At 46.0% G+C, this 21575-nt stretch overlaps 9 non-coding genes across 9 annotated transcripts; all 9 read left to right on the top strand.

The window, feature by feature from the left end:
* The first annotated feature begins 1109 nt into the window (after positions 1-1109).
* Positions 1110-1300, top strand: LOC130299592 (U2 spliceosomal RNA). The gene has a single exon (XR_008850694.1). It is a non-coding gene; the product is annotated as a U2 spliceosomal RNA (small nuclear RNA).
* Positions 1301-3390: 2090 nt separating this feature from the next.
* On the top strand, positions 3391-3581 carry LOC130299591 (U2 spliceosomal RNA). Its single transcript, XR_008850693.1, has one exon. It is a non-coding gene; the product is annotated as a U2 spliceosomal RNA (small nuclear RNA).
* A 2078-nt stretch (positions 3582-5659) lies between these two features.
* On the top strand, positions 5660-5850 carry LOC130299590 (U2 spliceosomal RNA). The gene has a single exon (XR_008850692.1). It is a non-coding gene; the product is annotated as a U2 spliceosomal RNA (small nuclear RNA).
* A 2088-nt stretch (positions 5851-7938) lies between these two features.
* On the top strand, positions 7939-8129 carry LOC130299589 (U2 spliceosomal RNA). Its single transcript, XR_008850691.1, has one exon. It is a non-coding gene; the product is annotated as a U2 spliceosomal RNA (small nuclear RNA).
* A 2084-nt stretch (positions 8130-10213) lies between these two features.
* On the top strand, positions 10214-10404 carry LOC130299588 (U2 spliceosomal RNA). Its single transcript, XR_008850690.1, has one exon. It is a non-coding gene; the product is annotated as a U2 spliceosomal RNA (small nuclear RNA).
* Positions 10405-12496: 2092 nt separating this feature from the next.
* On the top strand, positions 12497-12687 carry LOC130299571 (U2 spliceosomal RNA). The gene has a single exon (XR_008850676.1). It is a non-coding gene; the product is annotated as a U2 spliceosomal RNA (small nuclear RNA).
* A 2088-nt stretch (positions 12688-14775) lies between these two features.
* Positions 14776-14966, top strand: LOC130299587 (U2 spliceosomal RNA). The gene has a single exon (XR_008850689.1). It is a non-coding gene; the product is annotated as a U2 spliceosomal RNA (small nuclear RNA).
* A 2093-nt stretch (positions 14967-17059) lies between these two features.
* LOC130299586 (U2 spliceosomal RNA) lies at positions 17060-17250 on the top strand. Its single transcript, XR_008850688.1, has one exon. It is a non-coding gene; the product is annotated as a U2 spliceosomal RNA (small nuclear RNA).
* Positions 17251-19337: 2087 nt separating this feature from the next.
* LOC130299584 (U2 spliceosomal RNA) lies at positions 19338-19528 on the top strand. Its single transcript, XR_008850686.1, has one exon. It is a non-coding gene; the product is annotated as a U2 spliceosomal RNA (small nuclear RNA).
* The last annotated feature ends 2047 nt before the right edge of the window (positions 19529-21575 follow it).

Here is a 21575-nt window from a genome sequence, read left to right as displayed (position 1 = left end):
CTGGCGGTATTGAATAAGCATTGCTGCACTGATGGGGTATGCATTAGACGAAAAAAAAGAAGAAAAAGAAGAATAATACGCCCAGAAAAGAGGCGAAAAGGAGAAAAACGTAAAAAAACTTGAAAAAAAAGTAAGAGGAAGAGAAGGGAAAAAAAGGTGGAAATGGGTTTAAAAGTGATTTCGGCGGAGAAATATATATATATATATATATATATATATATATATATATATATATATGCGCACACACACACATAGATATAAACGTATTCTCCGTTGAGATATTGCAGCCGCTGCTGTGTCCAGGCCCAGGAGCCTTAGCACTGTGCTGTGATGTCACTCAATACCACTGACATCACTAGGTGTAAACAACATCTCTCCTTTGCTGTGTATGTGACTATGGAGCTGTTTGGTGATGTCGTCTATTACGGCCTTCATAGAAGCAACAGGAGATTGTTGCATCCATCTTGAACCCTCAGAACTACAGTGCTATGATGTCACTCACTTCCACAGGCCTTGCAGAGTGTAAACAACAACAACCCAGCTTTGTTGTGTATGTAACCAAAGGGATTTGTGATGTCACCTAGAACCTTCACAGCAGCGACAGCTTTATGAGGAGCATCAGCACTGCTCTGCCTGAGCAGAACCATCACCGCCATAGGTTGTCAAATAACCCGGATTTAACCCACACAGGTAAGTCCAATGGGGTGCAGGCATGTCCTCTATGCTTACAGCTTCCCGTGGGTGTTGGTTTGATACCGTTTGGGGACAGCCAAGGAGGCATCTGCAGGCAACAAAGGTAGGTGTGTGCTTGTGTGTGTGTTTCCTATGCAGATCCTAAGCCCAGTGTCACATGCAAGTAGGAGGAGTAAGAAGGGTTCCTGGCAAATCCGGGTTATGGATTGCATTTAAAAAGGCCCCGTGGGAGTGCAATGGGCCCCTGTCTTGCTGCTTAGCAATAATGGTATGGGTTTAGGTTCTGCTGTGTGTACTGGTGGTTGACTGCCCCCCAGCCCAGAGTGTGCATGGAAAATTGTCTGGCAGCCTCCCTGACAGCAAGCAGTGATAGTGCCCATGAAGGGGACCTTGTTGGGCCCGCCCCTTTCACGGTTATCGCTTCTCGGCCTTTTGGCTAAGATCAAGTGTAGTATCTGTTCTTATCAGTTTAATATCTGATACGTCCCCTATCTGGGGACCATATATTAAATGGATTTTTGAGAACGGGGGCCGATTTCGAAGCTTGCTTCCGTCGCCCTATGCATTGACCCGATATGGCAGTATCTTCGGGTACAGTGCACCACCCCCTTACAGGGTTAAAAAGAAAGATTCCTACTTTCATTGCTACCTGCTTGCTGGCTAGCCAGCTAGCCAGCCCTGTGGGCCTTGCTGCTGCTGCAGCCAAAAAACAAAAGGTGGTGCTGCTGCTGCTTCTGCTGCTTCTGCTTCTGCTTGTGTCTGGCCCCTGTTGGAGCGTCCAGGCACAGGACTTCTGCTGCTGCTGACTAAATGGCCTCCTTAATTGGATCATTTGAGTAGCCAGCACACCTGTGCAGGTAGGGCATGACATGATAGGCAGCTGCCTTGATAGCGGGTGGGTGCTGAATGTTCCTAATTGACAAAATAAGATTAATGCTTATGAAGAAATATAAAATCTCATCCCTTCCCCAATATCGCGCCACACCCCTACCCCTTAATTCCCTGGTTGAACGTGATGGACATATGTCTTTTTTCGACCGTACTAACTATGTAACTATGTAACATAACATGGGGGGGGGGGGGTCTCCTGGCTGTTCACACAGGTGTGTCATTGCTGTACATTGACCATGCATTGCTTCTGTGGTATTGCAAAGGCAAAGACAAATGCTTCCAGCCATCCATTGCACTAATGGATTGGTCATCAGCTGGCTGTCTATGTCCCGCATCAATATAGACCAAAGTACAGAGGGTTAGGCTATGCTATTGTGCACCTACCTGATGCATCAGAAGGTGCGAGGCCCTTGCTAAATTCTGTGCACAGACTTTGAGATCTATGCTTTAGACTGTATCTAAACCTGCTCCAACATGGACTGACATTCTGGCCTACTTTCAGCCGATGCGACTTGTCTGTCGCTGAACAGTCGCTTTTTATGTATTCAGCACCTATGTATAATGTTGTAAAAATGCTCTAGAAGCTAAAGTCGCAGAAATGTCACACATATTTGGCCTGCAACTTTCTGTGCGACAAATTCAGACAGGAAAAATCAGTATAAATCCTTAGAAAATTATCCCCCAGTGTCTCCATCTGCTGGCGGTATTGAATAAGCATTGCTGCACTGATGGGGTATGCATTAGACGAAAAAAAAGAAGAAAAAGAAGAATAATACGCCCAGAAAAGAGGCGAAAAGGAGAAAAACGTAAAAAAACCTGAAAAAAAAGTAAGAGGAAGAGAAGGGAAAAAAAGGTGGAAATGGGTTTAAAAGTGATTTCGGCGGAGAAATATATATATATATATATATATATATATATATATATATATATATATGCGCACACACACACATAGATATAAACGTATTCTCCGTTGAGATATTGCAGCCGCTGCTGTGTCCAGGCCCAGGAGCCTTAGCACTGTGCTGTGATGTCACTCAATACCACTGACATCACTAGGTGTAAACAACATCTCTCCTTTGCTGTGTATGTGACTATGGAGCTGTTTGGTGATGTCGTCTATTACGGCCTTCATAGAAGCAACAGGAGATTGTTGCATCCATCTTGAACCCTCAGAACTACAGTGCTATGATGTCACTCACTTCCACAGGCCTTGCAGAGTGTAAACAACAACAACCCAGCTTTGTTGTGTATGTAACCAAAGGGATTTGTGATGTCACCTAGAACCTTCACAGCAGCGACAGCTTTATGAGGAGCATCAGCACTGCTCTGCCTGAGCAGAACCATCACCGCCATAGGTTGTCAAATAACCCGGATTTAACCCACACAGGTAAGTCCAATGGGGTGCAGGCATGTCCTCTATGCTTACAGCTTCCCGTGGGTGTTGGTTTGATACCGTTTGGGGACAGCCAAGGAGGCATCTGCAGGCAACAAAGGTAGGTGTGTGCTTGTGTGTGTGTTTCCTATGCAGATCCTAAGCCCAGTGTCACATGCAAGTAGGAGGAGTAAGAAGGGTTCCTGGCAAATCCGGGTTATGGATTGCATTTAAAAAGGCCCCGTGGGAGTGCAATGGGCCCCTGTCTTGCTGCTTAGCAATAATGGTATGGGTTTAGGTTCTGCTGTGTGTACTGGTGGTTGACTGCCCCCCAGCCCAGAGTGTGCATGGAAAATTGTCTGGCAGCCTCCCTGACAGCAAGCAGTGATAGTGCCCATGAAGGGGACCTTGTTGGGCCCGCCCCTTTCACGGTTATCGCTTCTCGGCCTTTTGGCTAAGATCAAGTGTAGTATCTGTTCTTATCAGTTTAATATCTGATACGTCCCCTATCTGGGGACCATATATTAAATGGATTTTTGAGAACGGGGGCCGATTTCGAAGCTTGCTTCCGTCGCCCTATGCATTGACCCGATATGGCAGTATCTTCGGGTACAGTGCACCACCCCCTTACAGGGTTAAAAAGAAAGATTCCTACTTTCATTGCTACCTGCTTGCTGGCTAGCCAGCTAGCCAGCCCTGTGGGCCTTGCTGCTGCTGCAGCCAAAAAACAAAAGGTGGTGCTGCTGCTGCTTCTGCTGCTTCTGCTTCTGCTTGTGTCTGGCCCCTGTTGGAGCGTCCAGGCACAGGACTTCTGCTGCTGCTGACTAAATGGCCTCCTTAATTGGATCATTTGAGTAGCCAGCACACCTGTGCAGGTAGGGCATGACATGATAGGCAGCTGCCTTGATAGCGGGTGGGTGCTGAATGTTCCTAATTGACAAAATAAGATTAATGCTTATGAAGAAATATAAAATCTCATCCCTTCCCCAATATCGCGCCACACCCCTACCCCTTAATTCCCTGGTTGAACGTGATGGACATATGTCTTTTTTCGACCGTACTAACTATGTAACTATGTAACATAACATGGGGGGGGGGTCTCCTGGCTGTTCACACAGGTGTGTCATTGCTGTACATTGACCATGCATTGCTTCTGTGGTATTGCAAAGGCAAAGACAAATGCTTCCAGCCATCCATTGCACTAATGGATTGGTCATCAGCTGGCTGTCTATGTCCCGCATCAATATAGACCAAAGTACAGAGGGTTAGGCTATGCTATTGTGCATCAGAAGGTGCGAGGCCCTTGCTAAATTCTGTGCACAGACTTTGAGATCTATGCTTTAGACTGTATCTAAACCTGCTCCAACATGGACTGACATTCTGGCCTACTTTCAGCCGATGCGACTTGTCTGTCGCTGAACAGTCGCTTTTTATGTATTCAGCACCTATGTATAATGTTGTAAAAATGCTCTAGAAGCTAAAGTCGCAGAAATGTCACACATATTTGGCCTGCAACTTTCTGTGCGACAAATTCAGACAGGAAAAATCAGTATAAATCCTTAGAAAATTATCCCCCAGTGTCTCCATCTGCTGGCGGTATTGAATAAGCATTGCTGCACTGATGGGGTATGCATTAGACGAAAAAAAAGAAGAAAAAGAAGAATAATACGCCCAGAAAAGAGGCGAAAAGGAGAAAAACGTAAAAAAACGTGAAAAAAAAGTAAGAGGAAGAGAAGGGAAAAAAAGGTGGAAATGGGTTTAAAAGTGATTTCGGCGGAGAAATATATATATATATATATATATATATATATATATATATATATATATATATGCGCACACACACACATAGATATAAACGTATTCTCCGTTGAGATATTGCAGCCGCTGCTGTGTCCAGGCCCAGGAGCCTTAGCACTGTGCTGTGATGTCACTCAATACCACTGACATCACTAGGTGTAAACAACATCTCTCCTTTGCTGTGTATGTGACTATGGAGCTGTTTGGTGATGTCGTCTATTACGGCCTTCATAGAAGCAACAGGAGATTGTTGCATCCATCTTGAACCCTCAGAACTACAGTGCTATGATGTCACTCACTTCCACAGGCCTTGCAGAGTGTAAACAACAACAACCCAGCTTTGTTGTGTATGTAACCAAAGGGATTTGTGATGTCACCTAGAACCTTCACAGCAGCGACAGCTTTATGAGGAGCATCAGCACTGCTCTGCCTGAGCAGAACCATCACCGCCATAGGTTGTCAAATAACCCGGATTTAACCCACACAGGTAAGTCCAATGGGGTGCAGGCATGTCCTCTATGCTTACAGCTTCCCGTGGGTGTTGGTTTGATACCGTTTGGGGACAGCCAAGGAGGCATCTGCAGGCAACAAAGGTAGGTGTGTGCTTGTGTGTGTGTTTCCTATGCAGATCCTAAGCCCAGTGTCACATGCAAGTAGGAGGAGTAAGAAGGGTTCCTGGCAAATCCGGGTTATGGATTGCATTTAAAAAGGCCCCGTGGGAGTGCAATGGGCCCCTGTCTTGCTGCTTAGCAATAATGGTATGGGTTTAGGTTCTGCTGTGTGTACTGGTGGTTGACTGCCCCCCAGCCCAGAGTGTGCATGGAAAATTGTCTGGCAGCCTCCCTGACAGCAAGCAGTGATAGTGCCCATGAAGGGGACCTTGTTGGGCCCGCCCCTTTCACGGTTATCGCTTCTCGGCCTTTTGGCTAAGATCAAGTGTAGTATCTGTTCTTATCAGTTTAATATCTGATACGTCCCCTATCTGGGGACCATATATTAAATGGATTTTTGAGAACGGGGGCCGATTTCGAAGCTTGCTTCCGTCGCCCTATGCATTGACCCGATATGGCAGTATCTTCGGGTACAGTGCACCACCCCCTTACAGGGTTAAAAAGAAAGATTCCTACTTTCATTGCTACCTGCTTGCTGGCTAGCCAGCTAGCCAGCCCTGTGGGCCTTGCTGCTGCTGCAGCCAAAAAACAAAAGGTGGTGCTGCTGCTGCTTCTGCTGCTTCTGCTTCTGCTTGTGTCTGGCCCCTGTTGGAGCGTCCAGGCACAGGACTTCTGCTGCTGCTGACTAAATGGCCTCCTTAATTGGATCATTTGAGTAGCCAGCACACCTGTGCAGGTAGGGCATGACATGATAGGCAGCTGCCTTGATAGCGGGTGGGTGCTGAATGTTCCTAATTGACAAAATAAGATTAATGCTTATGAAGAAATATAAAATCTCATCCCTTCCCCAATATCGCGCCACACCCCTACCCCTTAATTCCCTGGTTGAACGTGATGGACATATGTCTTTTTTCGACCGTACTAACTATGTAACTATGTAACATAACATGGGGGGGGGGGTCTCCTGGCTGTTCACACAGGTGTGTCATTGCTGTACATTGACCATGCATTGCTTCTGTGGTATTGCAAAGGCAAAGACAAATGCTTCCAGCCATCCATTGCACTAATGGATTGGTCATCAGCTGGCTGTCTATGTCCCGCATCAATATAGACCAAAGTACAGAGGGTTAGGCTATGCTATTGTGCACCTACCTGATGCATCAGAAGGTGCGAGGCCCTTGCTAAATTCTGTGCACAGACTTTGAGATCTATGCTTTAGACTGTATCTAAACCTGCTCCAACATGGACTGACATTCTGGCCTACTTTCAGCCGATGCGACTTGTCTGTCGCTGAACAGTCGTTTTTTATGTATTCAGCACCTATGTATAATGTTGTAAAAATGCTCTAGAAGCTAAAGTCGCAGAAATGTCACACATATTTGGCCTGCAACTTTCTGTGCGACAAATTCAGACAGGAAAAATCAGTATAAATCCTTAGAAAATTATCCCCCAGTGTCTCCATCTGCTGGCGGTATTGAATAAGCATTGCTGCACTGATGGGGTATGCATTAGACGAAAAAAAAGAAGAAAAAGAAGAATAATACGCCCAGAAAAGAGGCGAAAAGGAGAAAAACGTAAAAAAACGTGAAAAAAAAGTAAGAGGAAGAGAAGGGAAAAAAAGGTGGAAATGGGTTTAAAAGTGATTTCGGCGGAGAAATATATATATATATATATATATATATATATATATATATATATATATGCGCACACACACACATAGATATAAACGTATTCTCCGTTGAGATATTGCAGCCGCTGCTGTGTCCAGGCCCAGGAGCCTTAGCACTGTGCTGTGATGTCACTCAATACCACTGACATCACTAGGTGTAAACAACATCTCTCCTTTGCTGTGTATGTGACTATGGAGCTGTTTGGTGATGTCGTCTATTACGGCCTTCATAGAAGCAACAGGAGATTGTTGCATCCATCTTGAACCCTCAGAACTACAGTGCTATGATGTCACTCACTTCCACAGGCCTTGCAGAGTGTAAACAACAACAACCCAGCTTTGTTGTGTATGTAACCAAAGGGATTTGTGATGTCACCTAGAACCTTCACAGCAGCGACAGCTTTATGAGGAGCATCAGCACTGCTCTGCCTGAGCAGAACCATCACCGCCATAGGTTGTCAAATAACCCGGATTTAACCCACACAGGTAAGTCCAATGGGGTGCAGGCATGTCCTCTATGCTTACAGCTTCCCGTGGGTGTTGGTTTGATACCGTTTGGGGACAGCCAAGGAGGCATCTGCAGGCAACAAAGGTAGGTGTGTGCTTGTGTGTGTGTTTCCTATGCAGATCCTAAGCCCAGTGTCACATGCAAGTAGGAGGAGTAAGAAGGGTTCCTGGCAAATCCGGGTTATGGATTGCATTTAAAAAGGCCCCGTGGGAGTGCAATGGGCCCCTGTCTTGCTGCTTAGCAATAATGGTATGGGTTTAGGTTCTGCTGTGTGTACTGGTGGTTGACTGCCCCCCAGCCCAGAGTGTGCATGGAAAATTGTCTGGCAGCCTCCCTGACAGCAAGCAGTGATAGTGCCCATGAAGGGGACCTTGTTGGGCCCGCCCCTTTCACGGTTATCGCTTCTCGGCCTTTTGGCTAAGATCAAGTGTAGTATCTGTTCTTATCAGTTTAATATCTGATACGTCCCCTATCTGGGGACCATATATTAAATGGATTTTTGAGAACGGGGGCCGATTTCGAAGCTTGCTTCCGTCGCCCTATGCATTGACCCGATATGGCAGTATCTTCGGGTACAGTGCACCACCCCCTTACAGGGTTAAAAAGAAAGATTCCTACTTTCATTGCTACCTGCTTGCTGACTAGCCAGCTAGCCAGCCCTGTGGGCCTTGCTGCTGCTGCAGCCAAAAAACAAAAGGTGGTGCTGCTGCTGCTTCTGCTGCTTCTGCTTCTGCTTGTGTCTGGCCCCTGTTGGAGCGTCCAGGCACAGGACTTCTGCTGCTGCTGACTAAATGGCCTCCTTAATTGGATCATTTGAGTAGCCAGCACACCTGTGCAGGTAGGGCATGACATGATAGGCAGCTGCCTTGATAGCGGGTGGGTGCTGAATGTTCCTAATTGACAAAATAAGATTAATGCTTATGAAGAAATATAAAATCTCATCCCTTCCCCAATATCGCGCCACACCCCTACCCCTTAATTCCCTGGTTGAACGTGATGGACATATGTCTTTTTTCGACCGTACTAACTATGTAACTATGTAACATAACATGGGGGGGGGGGTCTCCTGGCTGTTCACACAGGTGTGTCATTGCTGTACATTGACCATGCATTGCTTCTGTGGTATTGCAAAGGCAAAGACAAATGCTTCCAGCCATCCATTGCACTAATGGATTGGTCATCAGCTGGCTGTCTATGTCCCGCATCAATATAGACCAAAGTACAGAGGGTTAGGCTATGCTATTGTGCACCTACCTGATGCATCAGAAGGTGCGAGGCCCTTGCTAAATTCTGTGCACAGACTTTGAGATCTATGCTTTAGACTGTATCTAAACCTGCTCCAACATGGACTGACATTCTGGCCTACTTTCAGCCGATGCGACTTGTCTGTCGCTGAACAGTCGTTTTTTATGTATTCAGCACCTATGTATAATGTTGTAAAAATGCTCTAGAAGCTAAAGTCGCAGAAATGTCACACATATTTGGCCTGCAACTTTCTGTGCGACAAATTCAGACAGGAAAAATCAGTATAAATCCTTAGAAAATTATCCCCCAGTGTCTCCATCTGCTGGCGGTATTGAATAAGCATTGCTGCACTGATGGGGTATGCATTAGACGAAAAAAAAGAAGAAAAAGAAGAATAATACGCCCAGAAAAGAGGCGAAAAGGAGAAAAACGTAAAAAAACGTGAAAAAAAAGTAAGAGGAAGAGAAGGGAAAAAAAGGTGGAAATGGGTTTAAAAGTGATTTCGGCGGAGATATATATATATATATATATATATATATATATATATATATATATGCGCACACACACACATAGATATAAACGTATTCTCCGTTGAGATATTGCAGCCGCTGCTGTGTCCAGGCCCAGGAGCCTTAGCACTGTGCTGTGATGTCACTCAATACCACTGACATCACTAGGTGTAAACAACATCTCTCCTTTGCTGTGTATGTGACTATGGAGCTGTTTGGTGATGTCGTCTATTACGGCCTTCATAGAAGCAACAGGAGATTGTTGCATCCATCTTGAACCCTCAGAACTACAGTGCTATGATGTCACTCACTTCCACAGGCCTTGCAGAGTGTAAACAACAACAACCCAGCTTTGTTGTGTATGTAACCAAAGGGATTTGTGATGTCACCTAGAACCTTCACAGCAGCGACAGCTTTATGAGGAGCATCAGCACTGCTCTGCCTGAGCAGAACCATCACCGCCATAGGTTGTCAAATAACCCGGATTTAACCCACACAGGTAAGTCCAATGGGGTGCAGGCATGTCCTCTATGCTTACAGCTTCCCGTGGGTGTTGGTTTGATACCGTTTGGGGACAGCCAAGGAGGCATCTGCAGGCAACAAAGGTAGGTGTGTGCTTGTGTGTGTGTTTCCTATGCAGATCCTAAGCCCAGTGTCACATGCAAGTAGGAGGAGTAAGAAGGGTTCCTGGCAAATCCGGGTTATGGATTGCATTTAAAAAGGCCCCGTGGGAGTGCAATGGGCCCCTGTCTTGCTGCTTAGCAATAATGGTATGGGTTTAGGTTCTGCTGTGTGTACTGGTGGTTGACTGCCCCCCAGCCCAGAGTGTGCATGGAAAATTGTCTGGCAGCCTCCCTGACAGCAAGCAGTGATAGTGCCCATGAAGGGGACCTTGTTGGGCCCGCCCCTTTCACGGTTATCGCTTCTCGGCCTTTTGGCTAAGATCAAGTGTAGTATCTGTTCTTATCAGTTTAATATCTGATACGTCCCCTATCTGGGGACCATATATTAAATGGATTTTTGAGAACGGGGGCCGATTTCGAAGCTTGCTTCCGTCGCCCTATGCATTGACCCGATATGGCAGTATCTTCGGGTACAGTGCACCACCCCCTTACAGGGTTAAAAAGAAAGATTCCTACTTTCATTGCTACCTGCTTGCTGGCTAGCCAGCTAGCCAGCCCTGTGGGCCTTGCTGCTGCTGCAGCCAAAAAACAAAAGGTGGTGCTGCTGCTGCTTCTGCTGCTTCTGCTTCTGCTTGTGTCTGGCCCCTGTTGGAGCGTCCAGGCACAGGACTTCTGCTGCTGCTGACTAAATGGCCTCCTTAATTGGATCATTTGAGTAGCCAGCACACCTGTGCAGGTAGGGCATGACATGATAGGCAGCTGCCTTGATAGCGGGTGGGTGCTGAATGTTCCTAATTGACAAAATAAGATTAATGCTTATGAAGAAATATAAAATCTCATCCCTTCCCCAATATCGCGCCACACCCCTACCCCTTAATTCCCTGGTTGAACGTGATGGACATATGTCTTTTTTCGACCGTACTAACTATGTAACTATGTAACATAACATGGGGGGGGGGGTCTCCTGGCTGTTCACACAGGTGTGTCATTGCTGTACATTGACCATGCATTGCTTCTGTGGTATTGCAAAGGCAAAGACAAATGCTTCCAGCCATCCATTGCACTAATGGATTGGTCATCAGCTGGCTGTCTATGTCCCGCATCAATATAGACCAAAGTACAGAGGGTTAGGCTATGCTATTGTGCACCTACCTGATGCATCAGAAGGTGCGAGGCCCTTGCTAAATTCTGTGCACAGACTTTGAGATCTATGCTTTAGACTGTATCTAAACCTGCTCCAACATGGACTGACATTCTGGCCTACTTTCAGCCGATGCGACTTGTCTGTCGCTGAACAGTCGTTTTTTATGTATTCAGCACCTATGTATAATGTTGTAAAAATGCTCTAGAAGCTAAAGTCGCAGAAATGTCACACATATTTGGCCTGCAACTTTCTGTGCGACAAATTCAGACAGGAAAAATCAGTATAAATCCTTAGAAAATTATCCCCCAGTGTCTCCATCTGCTGGCGGTATTGAATAAGCATTGCTGCACTGATGGGGTATGCATTAGACGAAAAAAAAGAAGAAAAAGAAGAATAATACGCCCAGAAAAGAGGCGAAAAGGAGAAAAACGTAAAAAAACGTGAAAAAAAAGTAAGAGGAAGAGAAGGGAAAAAAAGGTGGAAATGGGTTTAAAAGTGATTTCGGCGGAGAAATATATATATATATATATATATATATATATATATATATATATATATATATGCGCACACACACACATAGATATAAACGTATTCTCCGTTGAGATATTGCAGCCGCTGCTGTGTCCAGGCCCAGGAGCCTTAGCACTGTGCTGTGATGTCACTCAATACCACTGACATCACTAGGTGTAAACAACATCTCTCCTTTGCTGTGTATGTGACTATGGAGCTGTTTGGTGATGTCGTCTATTACGGCCTTCATAGAAGCAACAGGAGATTGTTGCATCCATCTTGAACCCTCAGAACTACAGTGCTATGATGTCACTCACTTCCACAGGCCTTGCAGAGTGTAAACAACAACAACCCAGCTTTGTTGTGTATGTAACCAAAGGGATTTGTGATGTCACCTAGAACCTTCACAGCAGCGACAGCTTTATGAGGAGCATCAGCACTGCTCTGCCTGAGCAGAACCATCACCGCCATAGGTTGTCAAATAACCCGGATTTAACCCACACAGGTAAGTCCAATGGGGTGCAGGCATGTCCTCTATGCTTACAGCTTCCCGTGGGTGTTGGTTTGATACCGTTTGGGGACAGCCAAGGAGGCATCTGCAGGCAACAAAGGTAGGTGTGTGCTTGTGTGTGTGTTTCCTATGCAGATCCTAAGCCCAGTGTCACATGCAAGTAGGAGGAGTAAGAAGGGTTCCTGGCAAATCCGGGTTATGGATTGCATTTAAAAAGGCCCCGTGGGAGTGCAATGGGCCCCTGTCTTGCTGCTTAGCAATAATGGTATGGGTTTAGGTTCTGCTGTGTGTACTGGTGGTTGACTGCCCCCCAGCCCAGAGTGTGCATGGAAAATTGTCTGGCAGCCTCCCTGACAGCAAGCAGTGATAGTGCCCATGAAGGGGACCTTGTTGGGCCCGCCCCTTTCACGGTTATCGCTTCTCGGCCTTTTGGCTAAGATCAAGTGTAGTATCTGTTCTTATCAGTTTAATATCTGATACGTCCCCTATCTGGGGACCATATATTAAATGGATTTTTGAGAACTGGGGCCGATTTCGAAGCTTGCTTCCGTCGCCCTATGCATTGACCCGATATGGCAGTATCTTCGGGTACAGTGCACCACCCCCTTACAGGGTTAAAAAGAAAGATTCCTACTTTCATTGCTACCTGCTTGCTGGCTAGCCAGCTAGCCAGCCCTGTGGGCCTTGCTGCTGCTGCAGCCAAAAAACAAAAGGTGGTGCTGCTGCTGCTTCTGCTGCTTCTGCTTCTGCTTGTGTCTGGCCCCTGTTGGAGCGTCCAGGCACAGGACTTCTGCTGCTGCTGACTAAATGGCCTCCTTAATTGGATCATTTGAGTAGCCAGCACACCTGTGCAGGTAGGGCATGACATGATAGGCAGCTGCCTTGATAGCGGGTGGGTGCTGAATGTTCCTAATTGACAAAATAAGATTAATGCTTATGAAGAAATATAAAATCTCATCCCTTCCCCAATATCGCGCCACACCCCTACCCCTTAATTCCCTGGTTGAACGTGATGGACATATGTCTTTTTTCGACCGTACTAACTATGTAACTATGTAACATAACATGGGGGGGGGGGTCTCCTGGCTGTTCACACAGGTGTGTCATTGCTGTAAATTGACCATGCATTGCTTCTGTGGTATTGCAAAGGCAAAGACAAATGCTTCCAGCCATCCATTGCACTAATGGATTGGTCATCAGCTGGCTGTCTATGTCCCGCATCAATATAGACCAAAGTACAGAGGGTTAGGCTATGCTATTGTGCACCTACCTGATGCATCAGAAGGTGCGAGGCCCTTGCTAAATTCTGTGCACAGACTTTGAGATCTATGCTTTAGACTGTATCTAAACCTGCTCCAACATGGACTGACATTCTGGCCTACTTTCAGCCGATGCGACTTGTCTGTCGCTGAACAGTCGCTTTTTATGTATTCAGCACCTATGTATAATGTTGTAAAAATGCTCTAGAAGCTAAAGTCGCAGAAATGTCACACATATTTGGCCTGCAACTTTCTGTGCGACAAATTCAGACAGGAAAAATCAGTATAAATCCTTAGAAAATTATCCCCCAGTGTCTCCATCTGCTGGCGGTATTGAATAAGCATTGCTGCACTGATGGGGTATGCATTAGACGAAAAAAAAGAAGAAAAAGAAGAATAATACGCCCAGAAAAGAGGCGAAAAGGAGAAAAACGTAAAAAAACGTGAAAAAAAAGTAAGAGGAAGAGAAGGGAAAAAAAGGTGGAAATGGGTTTAAAAGTGATTTCGGCGGAGAAATATATATATATATATATATATATATATATATATATATATATATATGCGCACACACACACATAGATATAAACGTATTCTCCGTTGAGATATTGCAGCCGCTGCTGTGTCCAGGCCCAGGAGCCTTAGCACTGTGCTGTGATGTCACTCAATACCACTGACATCACTAGGTGTAAACAACATCTCTCCTTTGCTGTGTATGTGACTATGGAGCTGTTTGGTGATGTCGTCTATTACGGCCTTCATAGAAGCAACAGGAGATTGTTGCATCCATCTTGAACCCTCAGAACTACAGTGCTATGATGTCACTCACTTCCACAGGCCTTGCAGAGTGTAAACAACAACAACCCAGCTTTGTTGTGTATGTAACCAAAGGGATTTGTGATGTCACCTAGAACCTTCACAGCAGCGACAGCTTTATGAGGAGCATCAGCACTGCTCTGCCTGAGCAGAACCATCACCGCCATAGGTTGTCAAATAACCCGGATTTAACCCACACAGGTAAGTCCAATGGGGTGCAGGCATGTCCTCTATGCTTACAGCTTCCCGTGGGTGTTGGTTTGATACCGTTTGGGGACAGCCAAGGAGGCATCTGCAGGCAACAAAGGTAGGTGTGTGCTTGTGTGTGTGTTTCCTATGCAGATCCTAAGCCCAGTGTCACATGCAAGTAGGAGGAGTAAGAAGGGTTCCTGGCAAATCCGGGTTATGGATTGCATTTAAAAAGGCCCCGTGGGAGTGCAATGGGCCCCTGTCTTGCTGCTTAGCAATAATGGTATGGGTTTAGGTTCTGCTGTGTGTACTGGTGGTTGACTGCCCCCCAGCCCAGAGTGTGCATGGAAAATTGTCTGGCAGCCTCCCTGACAGCAAGCAGTGATAGTGCCCATGAAGGGGACCTTGTTGGGCCCGCCCCTTTCACGGTTATCGCTTCTCGGCCTTTTGGCTAAGATCAAGTGTAGTATCTGTTCTTATCAGTTTAATATCTGATACGTCCCCTATCTGGGGACCATATATTAAATGGATTTTTGAGAACGGGGGCCGATTTCGAAGCTTGCTTCCGTCGCCCTATGCATTGACCCGATATGGCAGTATCTTCGGGTACAGTGCACCACCCCCTTACAGGGTTAAAAAGAAAGATTCCTACTTTCATTGCTACCTGCTTGCTGGCTAGCCAGCTAGCCAGCCCTGTGGGCCTTGCTGCTGCTGCAGCCAAAAAACAAAAGGTGGTGCTGCTGCTGCTTCTGCTGCTTCTGCTTCTGCTTGTGTCTGGCCCCTGTTGGAGCGTCCAGGCACAGGACTTCTGCTGCTGCTGACTAAATGGCCTCCTTAATTGGATCATTTGAGTAGCCAGCACACCTGTGCAGGTAGGGCATGACATGATAGGCAGCTGCCTTGATAGCGGGTGGGTGCTGAATGTTCCTAATTGACAAAATAAGATTAATGCTTATGAAGAAATATAAAATCTCATCCCTTCCCCAATATCGCGCCACACCCCTACCCCTTAATTCCCTGGTTGAACGTGATGGACATATGTCTTTTTTCGACCGTACTAACTATGTAACTATGTAACATAACATGGGGGGGGGGGTCTCCTGGCTGTTCACACAGGTGTGTCATTGCTGTACATTGACCATGCATTGCTTCTGTGGTATTGCAAAGGCAAAGACAAATGCTTCCAGCCATCCATTGCACTAATGGATTGGTCATCAGCTGGCTGTCTATGTCCCGCATCAATATAGACCAAAGTACAGAGGGTTAGGCTATGCTATTGTGCACCTACCTGATGCATCAGAAGGTGCGAGGCCCTTGCTAAATTCTGTGCACAGACTTTGAGATCTATGCTTTAGACTGTATCTAAACCTGCTCCAACATGGACTGACATTCTGGCCTACTTTCAGCCGATGCGACTTGTCTGTCGCTGAACAGTCGCTTTTTATGTATTCAGCACCTATGTATAATGTTGTAAAAATGCTCTAGAAGCTAAAGTCGCAGAAATGTCACACATATTTGGCCTGCAACTTTCTGTGCGACAAATTCAGACAGGAAAAATCAGTATAAATCCTTAGAAAATTATCCCCCAGTGTCTCCATCTGCTGGCGGTATTGAATAAGCATTGCTGCACTGATGGGGTATGCATTAGACGAAAAAAAAGAAGAAAAAGAAGAATAATACGCCCAGAAAAGAGGCGAAAAGGAGAAAAACGTAAAAAAACGTGAAAAAAAAGTAAGAGGAAGAGAAGGGAAAAAAGGTGGAAATGGGTTTAAAAGTGATTTCGGCGGAGAAATATATATATATATATATATATATATATATATATATATATATATATATATATGCGCACACACACACATAGATATAAACGTATTCTCCGTTGAGATATTGCAGCCGCTGCTGTGTCCAGGCCCAGGAGCCTTAGCACTGTGCTGTGATGTCACTCAATACCACTGACATCACTAGGTGTAAACAACATCTCTCCTTTGCTGTGTATGTGACTATGGAGCTGTTTGGTGATGTCGTCTATTACGGCCTTCATAGAAGCAACAGGAGATTGTTGCATCCATCTTGAACCCTCAGAACTACAGTGCTATGATGTCACTCACTTCCACAGGCCTTGCAGAGTGTAAACAACAACAACCCAGCTTTGTTGTGTATGTAACCAAAGGGATTTGTGATGTCACCTAGAACCTTCACAGCAGCGACAGCTTTATGAGGAGCATCAGCACTGCTCTGCCTGAGCAGAACCATCACCGCCATAGGTTGTCAAATAACCCGGATTTAACCCACACAGGTAAGTCCAATGGGGTGCAGGCATGTCCTCTATGCTTACAGCTTCCCGTGGGTGTTGGTTTGATACCGTTTGGGGACAGCCAAGGAGGCATCTGCAGGCAACAAAGGTAGGTGTGTGCTTGTGTGTGTGTTTCCTATGCAGATCCTAAGCCCAGTGTCACATGCAAGTAGGAGGAGTAAGAAGGGTTCCTGGCAAATCCGGGTTATGGATTGCATTTAAAAAGGCCCCGTGGGAGTGCAATGGGCCCCTGTCTTGCTGCTTAGCAATAATGGTATGGGTTTAGGTTCTGCTGTGTGTACTGGTGGTTGACTGCCCCCCAGCCCAGAGTGTGCATGGAAAATTGTCTGGCAGCCTCCCTGACAGCAAGCAGTGATAGTGCCCATGAAGGGGACCTTGTTGGGCCCGCCCCTTTCACGGTTATCGCTTCTCGGCCTTTTGGCTAAGATCAAGTGTAGTATCTGTTCTTATCAGTTTAATATCTGATACGTCCCCTATCTGGGGACCATATATTAAATGGATTTTTGAGAACGGGGGCCGATTTCGAAGCTTGCTTCCGTCGCCCTATGCATTGACCCGATATGGCAGTATCTTCGGGTACAGTGCACCACCCCCTTACAGGGTTAAAAAGAAAGATTCCTACTTTCATTGCTACCTGCTTGCTGGCTAGCCAGCTAGCCAGCCCTGTGGGCCTTGCTGCTGCTGCAGCCAAAAAACAAAAGGTGGTGCTGCTGCTGCTGCTTCTGCTGCTTCTGCTTCTGCTTGTGTCTGGCCCCTGTTGGAGCGTCCAGGCACAGGACTTCTGCTGCTGCTGACTAAATGGCCTCCTTAATTGGATCATTTGAGTAGCCAGCACACCTGTGCAGGTAGGGCATGACATGATAGGCAGCTGCCTTGATAGCGGGTGGGTGCTGAATGTTCCTAATTGACAAAATAAGATTAATGCTTATGAAGAAATATAAAATCTCATCCCTTCCCCAATATCGCGCCACACCCCTACCCCTTAATTCCCTGGTTGAACGTGATGGACATATGTCTTTTTTCGACCGTACTAACTATGTAACTATGTAACATGACATGGGGGGGGGGGTCTCCTGGCTGTTCACACAGGTGTGTCATTGCTGTACATTGACCATGCATTGCTTCTGTGGTATTGCAAAGGCAAAGACAAATGCTTCCAGCCATCCATTGCACTAATGGATTGGTCATCAGCTGGCTGTCTATGTCCCGCATCAATATAGACCAAAGTACAGAGGGTTAGGCTATGCTATTGTGCACCTACCTGATGCATCAGAAGGTGCGAGGCCCTTGCTAAATTCTGTGCACAGACTTTGAGATCTATGCTTTAGACTGTATCTAAACCTGCTCCAACATGGACTGACATTCTGGCCTACTTTCAGCCGATGCGACTTGTCTGTCGCTGAACAGTCGCTTTTTATGTATTCAGCACCTATGTATAATGTTGGAAAAATGCTCTAGAAGCTAAAGTCGCAGAAATGTCACACATATTTGGCCTGCAACTTTCTGTGCGACAAATTCAGACAGGAAAAATCAGTATAAATCCTTAGAAAATTATCCCCCAGTGTCTCCATCTGCTGGCGGTATTGAATAAGCATTGCTGCACTGATGGGGTATGCATTAGACGAAAAAAAAGAAGAAAAAGAAGAATAATACGCCCAGAAAAGAGGCGAAAAGGAGAAAAACGTAAAAAAACGTGAAAAAAAAGTAAGAGGAAGAGAAGGGAAAAAAAGGTGGAAATGGGTTTAAAAGTGATTTCGGCGGAGAAATATATATATATATATATATATATATATATATATATATATATGCGCACACACACACATAGATATAAACGTATTCTCCGTTGAGATATTGCAGCCGCTGCTGTGTCCAGGCCCAGGAGCCTTAGCACTGTGCTGTGATGTCACTCAATACCACTGACATCACTAGGTGTAAACAACATCTCTCCTTTGCTGTGTATGTGACTATGGAGCTGTTTGGTGATGTCGTCTATTACGGCCTTCATAGAAGCAACAGGAGATTGTTGCATCCATCTTGAACCCTCAGAACTACAGTGCTATGATGTCACTCACTTCCACAGGCCTTGCAGAGTGTAAACAACAACAACCCAGCTTTGTTGTGTATGTAACCAAAGGGATTTGTGATGTCACCTAGAACCTTCACAGCAGCGACAGCTTTATGAGGAGCATCAGCACTGCTCTGCCTGAGCAGAACCATCACCGCCATAGGTTGTCAAATAACCCGGATTTAACCCACACAGGTAAGTCCAATGGGGTGCAGGCATGTCCTCTATGCTTACAGCTTCCCGTGGGTGTTGGTTTGATACCGTTTGGGGACAGCCAAGGAGGCATCTGCAGGCAACAAAGGTAGGTGTGTGCTTGTGTGTGTGTTTCCTATGCAGATCCTAAGCCCAGTGTCACATGCAAGTAGGAGGAGTAAGAAGGGTTCCTGGCAAATCCGGGTTATGGATTGCATTTAAAAAGGCCCCGTGGGAGTGCAATGGGCCCCTGTCTTGCTGCTTAGCAATAATGGTATGGGTTTAGGTTCTGCTGTGTGTACTGGTGGTTGACTGCCCCCCAGCCCAGAGTGTGCATGGAAAATTGTCTGGCAGCCTCCCTGACAGCAAGCAGTGATAGTGCCCATGAAGGGGACCTTGTTGGGCCCGCCCCTTTCACGGTTATCGCTTCTCGGCCTTTTGGCTAAGATCAAGTGTAGTATCTGTTCTTATCAGTTTAATATCTGATACGTCCCCTATCTGGGGACCATATATTAAATGGATTTTTGAGAACGGGGGCCGATTTCGAAGCTTGCTTCCGTCGCCCTATGCATTGACCCGATATGGCAGTATCTTCGGGTACAGTGCACCACCCCCTTACAGGGTTAAAAAGAAAGATTCCTACTTTCATTGCTACCTGCTTGCTGGCTAGCCAGCTAGCCAGCCCTGTGGGCCTTGCTGCTGCTGCAGCCAAAAAACAAAAGGTGGTGCTGCTGCTGCTTCTGCTGCTTCTGCTTCTGCTTGTGTCTGGCCCCTGTTGGAGCGTCCAGGCACAGGACTTCTGCTGCTGCTGACTAAATGGCCTCCTTAATTGGATCATTTGAGTAGCCAGCACACCTGTGCAGGTAGGGCATGACATGATAGGCAGCTGCCTTGATAGCGGGTGGGTGCTGAATGTTCCTAATTGACAAAATAAGATTAATGCTTATGAAGAAATATAAAATCTCATCCCTTCCCCAATATCGCGCCACACCCCTACCCCTTAATTCCCTGGTTGAACGTGATGGACATATGTCTTTTTTCGACCGTACTAACTATGTAACTATGTAACATAACATGGGGGGGGGGTCTCCTGGCTGTTCACACAGGTGTGTCATTGCTGTACATTGACCATGCATTGCTTCTGTGGTATTGCAAAGGCAAAGACAAATGCTTCCAGCCATCCATTGCACTAATGGATTGGTCATCAGCTGGCTGTCTATGTCCCGCATCAATATAGACCAAAGTACAGAGGGTTAGGCTATGCTATTGTGCACCTACCTGATGCATCAGAAGGTGCGAGGCCCTTGCTAAATTCTGTGCACAGACTTTGAGATCTATGCTTTAGACTGTATCTAAACCTGCTCCAACATGGACTGACATTCTGGCCTACTTTCAGCCGATGCGACTTGTCTGTCGCTGAACAGTCGCTTTTTATGTATTCAGCACCTATGTATAATGTTGTAAAAATGCTCTAGAAGCTAAAGTCGCAGAAATGTCACACATATTTGGCCTGCAACTTTCTGTGCGACAAATTCAGACAGGAAAAATCAGTATAAATCCTTAGAAAATTATCCCCCAGTGTCTCCATCTGCTGGCGGTATTGAATAAGCATTGCTGCACTGATGGGGTATGCATTAGACGAAAAAAAAGAAGAAAAAGAAGAATAATACGCCCAGAAAAGAGGCGAAAAGGAGAAAAACGTAAAAAAACGTGAAAAAAAAGTAAGAGGAAGAGAAGGGAAAAAAAGGTGGAAATGGGTTTAAAAGTGATTTCGGCGGAGAAATATATATATATATATATATATATATATATATATATATATATATGCGCACACACACACATAGATATAAACGTATTCTCCGTTGAGATATTGCAGCCGCTGCTGTGTCCAGGCCCAGGAGCCTTAGCACTGTGCTGTGATGTCACTCAATACCACTGACATCACTAGGTGTAAACAACATCTCTCCTTTGCTGTGTATGTGACTATGGAGCTGTTTGGTGATGTCGTCTATTACGGCCTTCATAGAAGCAACAGGAGATTGTTGCATCCATCTTGAACCCTCAGAACTACAGTGCTATGATGTCACTCACTTCCACAGGCCTTGCAGAGTGTAAACAACAACAACCCAGCTTTGTTGTGTATGTAACCAAAGGGATTTGTGATGTCACCTAGAACCTTCACAGCAGCGACAGCTTTATGAGGAGCATCAGCACTGCTCTGCCTGAGCAGAACCATCACCGCCATAGGTTGTCAAATAACCCGGATTTAACCCACACAGGTAAGTCCAATGGGGTGCAGGCATGTCCTCTATGCTTACAGCTTCCCGTGGGTGTTGGTTTGATACCGTTTGGGGACAGCCAAGGAGGCATCTGCAGGCAACAAAGGTAGGTGTGTGCTTGTGTGTGTGTTTCCTATGCAGATCCTAAGCCCAGTGTCACATGCAAGTAGGAGGAGTAAGAAGGGTTCCTGGCAAATCCGGGTTATGGATTGCATTTAAAAAGGCCCCGTGGGAGTGCAATGGGCCCCTGTCTTGCTGCTTAGCAATAATGGTATGGGTTTAGGTTCTGCTGTGTGTACTGGTGGTTGACTGCCCCCCAGCCCAGAGTGTGCATGGAAAATTGTCTGGCAGCCTCCCTGACAGCAAGCAGTGATAGTGCCC

Source organism: Hyla sarda, unplaced genomic scaffold, assembly GCF_029499605.1.
Source record: "Hyla sarda isolate aHylSar1 unplaced genomic scaffold, aHylSar1.hap1 scaffold_1058, whole genome shotgun sequence".
Taxonomy (NCBI): Eukaryota; Metazoa; Chordata; class Amphibia; order Anura; family Hylidae; genus Hyla; species Hyla sarda.
This window is presented reverse-complemented; position numbering and strand designations above follow the sequence as displayed.